The sequence below is a fragment of the Pteropus medius genome, unplaced genomic scaffold (genome assembly GCF_902729225.1).
Source record: "Pteropus medius unplaced genomic scaffold, Ma_sr-lr_union100, whole genome shotgun sequence".
Classification (NCBI taxonomy): domain Eukaryota; kingdom Metazoa; phylum Chordata; class Mammalia; order Chiroptera; family Pteropodidae; genus Pteropus; species Pteropus medius.
Genome location: NW_024354500.1, coordinates 395,846 through 407,994, shown reverse-complemented (window position 1 = coordinate 407,994; position 12,149 = coordinate 395,846). Strand labels below are relative to the sequence as shown.

Sequence of the window (12,149 nt, the reverse complement as noted above, 5' to 3'; positions counted from 1 at the left end):
CATCACCTGGGACACCACCCCACTCCCAAACATACACACACACACACACACACTGTTTTAACTGCTCTGGGATAAGCCAACCATTTTAGGTTTTTTTTTTTTTTTTTTTTTTTTTTTTTTAGTCAAGGCAACCCTTGGTTGACCTCACAGATTGCAAGGAACTTGTCAGTTTACAATCCCTTATTTATTTTTATTTATTTATTTTATTTACGCCTACAGCACCTGGTCTTCCTAGATGGTCTCCCATTCAAGTAGTAACCAGGCCCAACCCTGCTTAGCTTCCAAGATCAGACGGGATCCGGCTCGTTCAGGGTAGCATGGCTATAGATCATTTGGATGTTTAAAAGCTCCTTAGGTGATTCTGATGTGCACAAAAGTTGGAAAACCACTGTACTAAATTTCAAGGTCTTTGAGACTAAAGGCCTTTCTAGGAAGAAAACCAGCATAGCAGCACAGTTAATGTCCTGGAGTCAGCCAAGCCTGGGTTTCAATTCCTGTTCCTCCCGGCTAACCAGCTAAGTGATAAATTGCTAGACTTCTCACAGTCCCAATTTCTTCATCTGCAAATTGGGAATAATACCTAATTCAGAGGATTGTTCACAGGATTCATGAAATGTCATGAAATGAGCTGAACATACGCATTTATTAAATAAGTTGTCATTATTAGTGTCATTTCATGGTCCTTCTAGCATCTACGCAGTGACTTGCCAGTGGAAGTATTTAATAAATATTTGTTATTTTGAATTGGAGGCTATAGAAAGCCCCTCTCTTAATAAAAATGAGAGAGAAGGGCACAGAGAAGAGATGATCAAAGGATGCTGGGTTAGAGCCAATCTCACAATTGCACCTAGGCCTGTCTGTGCTTCACACAGTGGGAACACAGGAATAATCACACTCCATTCACTGACAGGGCAACATTCCTCAAGATGACCACTGAGGGAAAGACCTCTGCCCTCCAGACATCCCAGCCGTGTTCAGTCTCCTCTGTAGGTAAATGAGCAACTGAATAGCGTCTGATAATTTGGTCAGAAGCACAATCTGAAGGATGTTTCAGAACAAGGGAAGTTGAAACAAAAAATAATCTATAAATACTGTGCTAAATGCAGAGCTGTGATGTTCCTAGCCTTAGGAGTAAACCCTGACCTTGAAAGCTTAGTGGAAAGAAGGCCCCAGTCTCCACAGACCTCTCCGTCCTACATGCCTGCACCAGGGAGCCACCAGCCAGGACTTGCCACACTTCAACAATAAGCTGTACTAACAAGGATACCTGGGAAACTTGCAAAAGAAAGCTACACAGGGAAATGAAACCCAGGTCCCATTCTCCCATTCCTCCCATCAGCATCAAATTTTTATTTCTTGACTAAATAGAAGCTCTGCGGAAGAGAAACAAAGATAGAAAGGAAATCATTTGCTGCCCTCCCGTGGATGATTTTGTATCCTGCTCTCCAGTTTCCAAGACTAGACCCATGTAAAAGCAGGGAAGTATACACGATTTCCAAAAGCTCTGCTCACCTCTGCAAAGGACCTGGAAAAATTGCACCTCTGCTTGCTCCCAACCATCCCATGTGTGTCCGGAAATCTGTCTACTTCTGACCAGGGCTTCGTGTACTCGAGGGAAGTCTGTGTATATCCTGAGACTTGGAGGAAAAAGTGAAAGAGGAGAAACAACAGAAGATCTGACTTGTCTTAGAGCTTATAATTCTCCAATGGCACAAATCTGGATTTGGACTGTCAGCCTAACCCGGGGCCAGTGAAGGGTGGTAGGAAGTGGGGGAGAGCTAGTAAGATGAAATATTCCAGGACCAGCTCTTAGGGTTACAGCTTCTCTAGAGTAGCTGAGGTCAGAGGCATAGGTCCATCATGAAATCCTGAACTAGATGAAGCGTGAAAACAAACCAGGCTCCAGGGAGCAGAAAGGAAGGTGAATCCACACCGAGTAGCCCAGGCAAAGAGCAAATGCTATGCCCCCCACCGCAGCCCAAGTCCCACCCCTACTGGGCCAGGCAAGACCTTAGCCCTTCCAGAGCTAGAAGGATTGGTTTTTTGTGGTTGTTTTTAAAAATATTGAAAGATATCCTCCTTAGCTTGGAATATATCCAACTTGTGTGTTGAAGTCACAGTCTCTCTGGAGACTACCCTGTGCTAATGAAAGATTTAAGATTTCCCAGTTAGCTGCCACATCATTTGCAACTTAACTAGTGACCAATAAATAAACCAGGATGAATTTTTTTAATTATTACATTCTTAATATATACACAGAATTTCAGAAATCTTACTCAAATATACCATAATAACCTAAAGAAAGAAGGGAGCCTTAATAAAAACACGATTTTATTTGTTATTATCTTTTTACTGATGTATCACAATATAAAAGTTACTAACACTATTACTGAAGTAGAGGTTTTAAAGCAGCATTCATTCTGATCCCAAGGGTATTCGTGCTAGAAAAGCCTGTTTTACAAGCATCCTCCACCCCAAGATCACCATTGTTTTCATTCTAAGGCTGGTCTGTGTAGAAATCAATCAATGAATTTATTTTTTTCTTACTTGATTGATTTTCCTAGCATTTCATAGATACAGCTCCATATTAATGATTCCTCCACTTGAGGAATCATTAAATATATATTTAATTGCATCACTCGTCTACCTATTACGGCCCCACATATTCTAAAGCTGCACTGTCCAATATGGTAGCCACTAGCATAAGTAGACACTTATGCTACTTAAATTTACATTTTAATTCATTAAAACTAAAGTCCCTCCATTGCACTAGCCACATTTCAGGTGTTCAGAAGCCATGTCTTATTCAACATGGTTTCTCTAGTTCCTATGATAATGACTCATATATGGTAAACACATAATAAGTAGTTGATGACTAGTTGGCGAATAAACAAGGCAGTAAAATTATGGCAGAATCACTTCTACAGTATAAGTACATTTTGCAGTGTCTTTAAACCTCTCACTAGTCCCGTGGTTGCCCTTCAGACTGTGTAACTGTTTGAGACAATCACTTTACTGCCCTGACCTTGCTTTCTTTATGTGCTAATGAGGTTACATTCTCATATGTTCCAGTAAACATACTCTCTTCCTTTGGCACTCTCTTTACACTTTGCTATGCCCTTAGTAGGCATTGTCGAGGCTGATTAGCTTATATTTCTCCTTCACTAGGAAGTCCAGGGCACAGGAGTTGGATTCTGGTTTGAAACAAACTTTGAAACAAACTTATGAAACAAACTTTGCACCACTGACTACATGACCCAGAGCAAAGTGAGATAACTAAGAGTGGGAGGGCAGAAACCGAGATAGACCCAGGGACCTCAGTGGCAGCCAAGTTGGCTCAGATTTTTCACCAAGAATTTTAATAGGATGGAAAGACCCAAAGACTAGGTGTCACAAATCTCTAGAAAACATCATGAACTCTTACCATAGAATTTTCCATTCTGAGGTTTGGTTGTCTCATTCTTCCTTTTTAGCTTTGTAAGATACAAAAATTCTTCCAATTGATTTCTATTGCTTGTAATCCAATGAAGCTTAACTGATATAAGCTGAGGTATGCTCCATTCCGCTCTGTAGCATGTGACTTTGTCACTAACATTCCATCTGGCAGATATCACTGTAATAATACGGACACTAAGTCATAGCCAAAATAAATTTACATATGGATCAAAGTTGGCTGTTGACCAGTAGGAAGCTGTCAGTGACCTGTTAAAGCACAGGAATGTAGGTGAATGCTACCAACCTAGAAAGAGCCCAGATTTCTGGGACAAAAAATGGTACAAAACCAAAATGATCAAATATTATAGGAATAGTGATTAAGACCTAAGTTAGTGTTATCATCATCTACATAATCAGTTAAGAGAAATGAGAAAGATCTGAATTCTTGACAGTTTAAATGGAAGAGACCTGAGGGTTTCAGCTGCATCTAATCTCAGAATAAGCTAACATTATATGGGCACATCGGGATGAGCACTAATAAATTGATAAAGTTTTGAGATTACGATAGGTAATAATGACTCTACAGTTTGTGCTCACTAAATGTTATTTGAAATACTGTGTCAAAACCCATTGTCATCCTATGACATTGACTAGAGATCACCAAGGGGAGGGCTCTAAAGTGATGACAGGAGTGTAAACCATGTGACATGCGGAACCATTAACAGAATTGGAGATGTTTGGTGTAGGGAAGGAAAGGCTTAAGAGAATTCAGTTGCTTCATCACATATATAAAAAGCAAGCACATAAAAGAAAGACTTCATTGTAGCACTAGTAGACAGAAGTAGAAATAGTGGAAGAAAATTAAAAGGAGGCAGAATTTAATAATCTAAAGAATAGCTTGTCTATGAGAATTCTCCAACAATATAATCATGTACCGAACCAAGAAGTGGGCTACCCTCCCTGGAAATATTCTCAAACAGGCTAAATATTTCTGGATATTTTAGAAAATGCTTCTTCGTTGGATAGATGAAAATGGCATAGATGACATCCCAGTTCCTTTCAATACTAGGTTGTGATGCTTCTTATACAAATCCTATCACTCACCTTCTGGGCGACTCAAGCAAGTAAGCTAATTTCTCTCGGACTTTTCAGACTCACCTGTAAGAAGATGAGACTAAAGTAGATGGTCTCAAGGTTGACAAGTAGAGAAAGGGTATACTCACAGAGAGTAGGGAGCACGGAGGGGAGAAAGAAATCTACAACTAGAGAAAGAGAAGAGGCTGATGAAACACCATGGGAAATAAAAGTTTTCATGAGGGAAGAAAAAACATAAACAGAGTCATGTAACAGGAGAGAAAAGGAATCGAAAAGGAGGAAGGAGAAAGGTAAAAAGGGAACGCAGAAATTGTGCCTCTCTCTTCCCACCCCCATTTCCTGGGTCTGTTTAAAGGCTCCATCTTCACCTTCTTTATTGTTTAGCTATTTTGATAAATTTCAACTGGCATTAATGTAAAACATGTGGTTAATAACATAGTTTTAACTCTCAATTCAATTTTATTACTAAAGGTGTCTTTATTTTCCAAACGAGGATTTATCTGAGACCCTTTGCATTTTCCCTTTATATTTATCAAATATTAAAGGTTTCCAGGAGCCCCCATTTATGCTGATGTTCCCATTTGGTATGCTGAAGGTACTTCGTCGCCATTCATTCTGAATGAGCTACAACAGTATTGCAACAGCTCAGCAAACAGCTCCTGACTTTCAGGTGTCGTTACATGCAAGTTAAACTAAATGGATGAATTTTTAGCAGGAATAATGTAGTTCATGTTGACATTATTCACAGCTTTCCCAAGAAGACAGGTATTAATCAGACAACACTCATGTAGGTTTCAGTATATAAATATTTGGGCGTCTGGCTAAACAGTGCCCTAACCTTTAAAAGGCATATAGACCTTATGCTTTAAATAGGATCATCAGTATAAAGGGCAATTTAGGATAAATAAAAGGAAGAATTTCTTTGCACAGGCATATGGCTGTATATGGAACCCATTACTTCAAGAGTTTGAACAGCATGCAAATAAAAATAAGTCCCCATGAAGGATTTAGATAAGTCAGTAACAGCAAAGTTCTGTGAATTCTTCCTTCAAAATCACTCATGCATATGCTTCTTCTCCTTTATTTCCACTGTCCCCACCTTGGACAACATGCATTTATTGAAGCCTCAGAGGAAATTTTAAAAATATAAGAACTCAAGAGTTGTTTCTGGAAGATTACAGTCTAGAAAGTGGGATATTTGTCGACAAGAGGTGAACAGGAAAGCATGCAAATACACACTAGGTGCTCAAAGAACCGATGAACAATGATTGCTTCAGAAATTAAGAAAAGGGGATGATTTCTCAGAGCAGGAGAAGAGTATATTTGGCAGGGCCATAAAGCACAGGATGGGCACAGATAAGCCAACAGGATGAAACCCCATGAATCAAGACATGAAGGTGGCCAAGGGTATGACTCAAAATTTTGAGCAAACCAGCTTCTTGGTAGAGAACACAATTCACGAGAGGATGAATCACATAGGAGAGCAAGAAAATGAGACATTCAGGAAACAAATATTGGAGGTCCTAAAGAGTTGAGACTGTGTTGTAGAAGGTGAGGAGCCATCAAAGGCATCTGAACAAGAAGTGCTGACAAAAAAAGCAATAAAGACCCAAATTGAAAGCAACAGCATGAATAGAAAGAAAAGAAGAAATTTATATATAGGACACTGCTTTTCCCTTCTAATGTGCATTGCTGAAGGATTAACTTCCTTTATCATCTTGCTCGTCTTTCACTCGAAAAAGTCCTCACTGCATCTCATACAAAGTCCAATCTCCTTCTCTTGGCATCCACTATGCTCCACAGTCTTGCACAGATCTATTTACAAACTCATTTGCCACTTATGATAGGACCCTTCTACTGCATCCAAGCAGTCGGTTCACTATTTCCAGCATATTCCCAGAACATTTCATAATTAACAAACATTTATAGGTCACACATTTTGTACTCAGCTCTATGCTAGATGTGAAAATGAAAGGATGATAGAGTTCTATTTTCAAAGACTGCAATCTAATGGAACACCTTTTCTGTTGTTTGTTTGTTTGTTTGTTTGTTTGTTTGTCTGTTTGTTGCCTAAAACCTACTCAATTCATCCAGAAGAAGCTTATGTCCACAGCTTCCCTAGGGCCATTGATGATCACTCTTGTCCACACTGGCCTCACCCGCTTGGAACTCATCTGCGTCCATAATCTTTTCCACTCATTTTGTAATTGCAATTTATTATTTATAATTTTAACATATCAAAAAGTTGTCACTTCTTTTTTAAAACAAATTCAGCACTTAAGATTGGTTTTTCTTTCTGGTTACTAGCTCTGTAATTTGCATATGCTGCCACAGGAGGGCAATAGCATGCCAGGGGCCTATAAGCACATAGCACCAAGACTTTAAAAGCATAGATTTACAATAGTATTTGTACATCTTAGGTTAACCCTAATCCTAAACACAGGTATAATTTAAACAAATCATAACTTCCCTGAATCATAATATGGGACTATTACTCAATGAACAATATATCCTTCAGTTTTAGATGAGAAACTTTAATAACTAATCTTTCCCACCAAATTCCACTTGCTTTCCATAAAGCCAAGGGCCCCTACTAGTCAATCTTCTATCCAGTCCCTTGATCATCACCTTACCCACTTGCCAGATATCTTTTCACATATACATAGTTTTATATTCCCATAGTTTTGAAAATGGCCTTATTTAGACCCTCTAAATCACCAATACAGAATGGAAGACAAGATGAGCAATGAATATCAGTTCGTTGATTAATTATATGATAGATTTTTTTACATATGTGTTAGTTTCATTCTAGGTTATTAAAAGAAAAGCCCATTTGTAAATATCCCTACATGCTAGGGGATTATCTTCAGAGTACCTTAGAACCTCTTACTTCAGAGACATAAAAGAGGGCAAGATTAACCAGTTAGTTGTACCAACAGAGAATTATTCATTCTCTTATTTTGCAGTGATAAAGGAAAAACTAGGAGCCCATGACAAGTAACAGAAAAGATGGAGATGCTTGGAGCACAGCCCTTGTGCTAAGAGTCTCTCACACCCAGCCTGAGAAGAGACGCCAGAGCACACCCATTTAGGTGAAAACATCAGTGGCTCGCCACAGGCTCATGACCATCAAGCCCACCTAAAAAATTATTATTCCGTTCACATTCACATGATATGCTATATTTTACAGGATATAAAATTGTGCCTTCTACTGAGTCCCCAAGACAACAGGTGCCAACTAACCCCACTCTCTGCAGTGGGGTCTCAGACCACATAAGCAGGTCTAGCAGAGAGGAGTGTGTGGCGGGGGAGGAGTTTCTAGTCGCCTCAAGCTTAGTGAATGGGGCTTGGTGGAGAGCTCACCATTTTAGTAGAGCGGTCTACATTTTAGCATGAAGTAAGATGGAGATAATGGTACCATCTTAGAGACTTCACCTAAGAGGACTTTTGGAAGAGTGCTAGAATTCCAACCAAGGGGCAACGGCAGAGTCATAAAGCATTGGCCAAAGGAGATGCATTTGCCTGTATCATGGGAACTGCCAGGTTAAAGATCCCTAGTATTAGGGAGGTCTCCAAAAACCTGTGAAAACGCCCACAAAGAGTCATCTTTAAACGTCTTCAACTATCTCCAACCATTTTGGTGGCAGTAGAGTTAGACACGTCCTCTAAACTCCTCTCACTGCCTATGCTCTAACCCTAGAAGGACTAGAGGCTGCAGTTAGCCAAATGCATGTATGAGGTGGGGAGAGAGAAGAAAGAAAAGAAAAGTACCATGCCCTTTTTCTGATGGAGCCCCAAGCAAAGCAGGGGAGCAGCTACAGTGTTGAATGCAATTCAAAATTATTACTATTACACTTGACCATACATGTTAATAACAGAACTGCAGCTGTCTCAAGGGACTATAGGGAGCCCCAGCTTTTCGCTGGCTAAGAGTGAGCAGATGAACAACGAAGCTTGCCTAAAATTTCATCCAACACTAGGGGGAAAACTATCCCACAGAGTGACTTTGTAGGACAATTATAAAAATAATAATTTACTTTACAATTGTACCTGACATGCCTGCTTTTAAGGTACTAGTTAAATATATTTATATAGGAAAGAAGGCTAAAAACAATAGCACATTACTGTGAATTCAAAGTCCTAATATCGGGAAAGAGTTGAAGTAGGAGGGAAAAAAGAGAAAAGATGAAGACTTATCTTCTACCTGCCAGGAATTTCTCCCTCTGTTTTTGTGTGCAGAGATCACATGAAAACCACATGTGCCAGTACTAAAGCAAAGAACACATCTCTAACCTCACTCTGCTTCTTATAGGATGCAAAGACTGATAGCTAAAAGGGATAAACTTCCAAGACCCCAAAATAAAGCTATTCACAACGTTATAGCATATGTAGGCTCATTAATAAGTTAAATATCCTGCGGCACATTGAAACAATGTAAGACAAAGAGTAGGTGAATGTATCTAACACTAGAGGCTCTAACAGAAGAATTTACTGGGCAGCATAAGAGCACAGGGTGGAAAATCCACAGTGCCAACCATGAGCAGGATTTGGGATTCAGATGCATGCATGGTACATGTGTGTCAAGGAAACAGGAGCTATTTGAATTATGGAGCCATAATTCCTTCGAGGAATCTTGAGGACTGCATAAACCACTTGAGCCTACAGAAATTACTACCCCATATTTCAGTCACCTGTCATTTGTTCTATAAGTCATTTACTGGCTGCCTTTACACAGTCCATCTTGTCAAAGTTCAAACTTTGGCTATTTCTTTGCAATTTGATTTGTCTTTTACCTGAGAATCTGTCCATTCCTGTAACCAATCTTTACTGAGCATTCACTACATGTGTACCATGCTATAAAGAGAAATGAACTGTGCAGTCAATCCCCACTTGGCCACCAACTGCTGCAGGCTTTAAACTCTTAAAGTGATTCAACACCAGAAATCAGACATCCTATATGTGCCAGCTAGAGATCCCTGCCTGAGGAGTAAACACCCATTTAAAACAACAACAACAACAACAACAAAAACCCACTAAAATGAAAATAAACGTTTAATGGGGACACAAACACAGCTCCTTTGTTTACTTGGCAGAGATCTGGAGAAAGTTACTTAACCTCTCTTTGACTCAGTTTTCTCATCTGTAAACTAGGGACGGTGATGATGGTGACGAAAGCAGTGGTAGTGATGAAGATGATTGTGACAATGATAGTACCTATCTCACGGAGTTGTTGTGAAGATTACTAAGAACACAGTGCTTGGCACATAGTACCTATCTCACGGGGTTGTTGTGAAGGTTGCTAAGAACACAGTGCTTGGCACATAGTAACTAATATGTAGATGTTAGCTATTACTAGTTAATTTAGTCAATAAACTCTTGAGCACTAGGAGAATCAAGAAAACAGGAAGTGGAATCAGTGTTTACAGAGAAATGGTATTCAAACTCAGGAAAGGCAGAAAGGATACTTGATCTGGAAGGTATGTATCTTCAACATCGACCTGCAAGAACTGCCATTTTATGTGTAGGATACAAAGTGACTTGGTCCAAGTATTACTCTTAACAGTATCTTAAGGACTAACATTATACAAATACAAGTACTAATCATTTTTATTATCTCTGTGGGGGCCATGGCTTCATTTTTACCCCCTTCACAGGTTCCAGTCCTGCATCTCTTACTGGTTCTTCAAATTCAGTGTAGCTAAAACCAAACAACATTTTTCCCCTAAACCAGTTTCCCCAACTCTGCATTTCCTACATCTGGCAGCAACATCACCACAATCCCAACTTCCCAGAGTTACCTTCGCCATCTCACCCCGCAACACCCTGTGCTCTCAAAAGTCTCAGCGTTTCCTTGTACACGCTGGCTGCTCTCTCCCCCTCTATCTCCCCCCACCCCTTCACACCTCTAGTGTCACTCTGAGCCACCGAAATCTGGTCCAGTTTCTCTGCTGCAGCCTCTTCTCTAACTAATCCTGCATTCAGGCTGTCATCAGATAAATCTTATTTACTCACTCTTTTCTCATGTTAGTCCCCTGCTCAAAAACCTCCCTCACCCCAAAAGGGATGACTTCTCAGCAGTCGGCCCTGGGGTCCTTCCTCCCCACTTACTCCCTTCCCATGCTTGTGCCACCAGCCAAACAGGACTATCTGACATTCCTGCGCAGTCCTTAACATTTGCGTTTCTTTCCTTTGAGTGCACCAGCTAAAGGAGAGAGGCTTGTGAGCGTAGAGGAGGAAGCAGCAGGGTTTTTACACACTGAACATGCAGATGCAGAAGGGGCCTGGGGCTGCTCCCTTCCACACGTGGCCCTTCCCTCAACTCTCTTCCTCCCTTTCAAGGCTGCCTGTGATGTTCTTTTCATCAAGGTTTACCTGGGATACATGTTGAGCATGGGCTACCCAGCGTGTTTGCGCAGGCCAAACATACCCCCAGGTAGGCAAACCTCCAATCCTAACACCTCTCCACTGGAAACGACCCCCTAAGTCTTCATACAAAAACACCGACACTAAAATAGACCAGGTACCTCTTAGGCGCAAAGCAACACAGTAATTACTGTGAGGAAGGACGCTGGTTCTCTTTCCTCTTTGTTTCCTAAAGTTCTCTTTCATCCAAAGGATAAGCTACTTTAACCTTGGCAGGGTTTAAAAGAAAAGTCAGTTGCTAATGGGAACCAGCCCAGCTGGGAAGTGCCTAATGGGTGCTGACAGTGGCATCATCTACAAACAAAATGGGCAGCCCCTGAGAGAGCAAGGAGACCAACTATTCTGCCTCTCCTCTAAAGGGAAAGGTGACAGTAATGTAACAAATCAAGTGATGGAATATTCAGTACAGCTGGCAGCAAAAGATTTCTCCTAACACTCCAGAGAGCACAGCAGGTTGGAAAGGCAAACAACCCCCTTCCCTCTGATGCCGTCTGAAAACATGGAGAGCAAAGCTTCCCTAAGGGCACAGTCTGTGACCGACACAAGTTCCAGAAGGGTCTGGATCCAACTTAAGTTGAAATATAGATTCGTCCCAAAGCATTTCCAGTTAGTGTCTATGTTAACAAGCGGGACTGAATAACTGGGATTTACTAGGTCAAGAGAGAAAGCATATAATGGGATAAAAAACAAATCAGTAACCCCAAAATGTACAATGAGGGGGTTCTCTCATTGTCCACTTAATAGATATTCTCATGGTTTGGAGAGTTTGGGATTGTGGATGTTACCTTATTGTAATTTGCTCTAAATGGTAAGAAGCTAATATTTGAATAATAGTTGGTCAAATCTGTAGACAGGATTTCAAACATCCAGAATGTCTATATCGATCCTGACATGCACTCATGCCCAGCTATCCTTCGCAGTTCATGCACATATGTGTGAAACACTTAGTAATAAGATTTCTATTTCCAAAACCTCTCTGTGAATCTCCAACCCCAAGATATTACTTGAGCATATCATAGCCACATTACCCTAATGTATCTTCCCAAGCCTCTCTCCTCATCTGTAAAATGGGAATCGTAATTACTTGGAGGTACAAAAACTAATTGAGATAATAATTATTGAAAGGGAAATTGGTCTATTATCAGCCCTATCAACCACAGTGAAGGACTTACTTACTGTGAAGGACTTACTTACTT

General features: G+C 40.4%; 1 pseudogene; it reads right to left on the bottom strand.

The window, feature by feature from the left end:
- Nucleotides 1-210: 210 nt before the first annotated feature.
- LOC120595114 (uncharacterized) lies at nucleotides 211-329 on the bottom strand (annotated as a pseudogene).
- Between the last annotated feature and the right edge of the window lie 11,820 nt (nucleotides 330-12,149).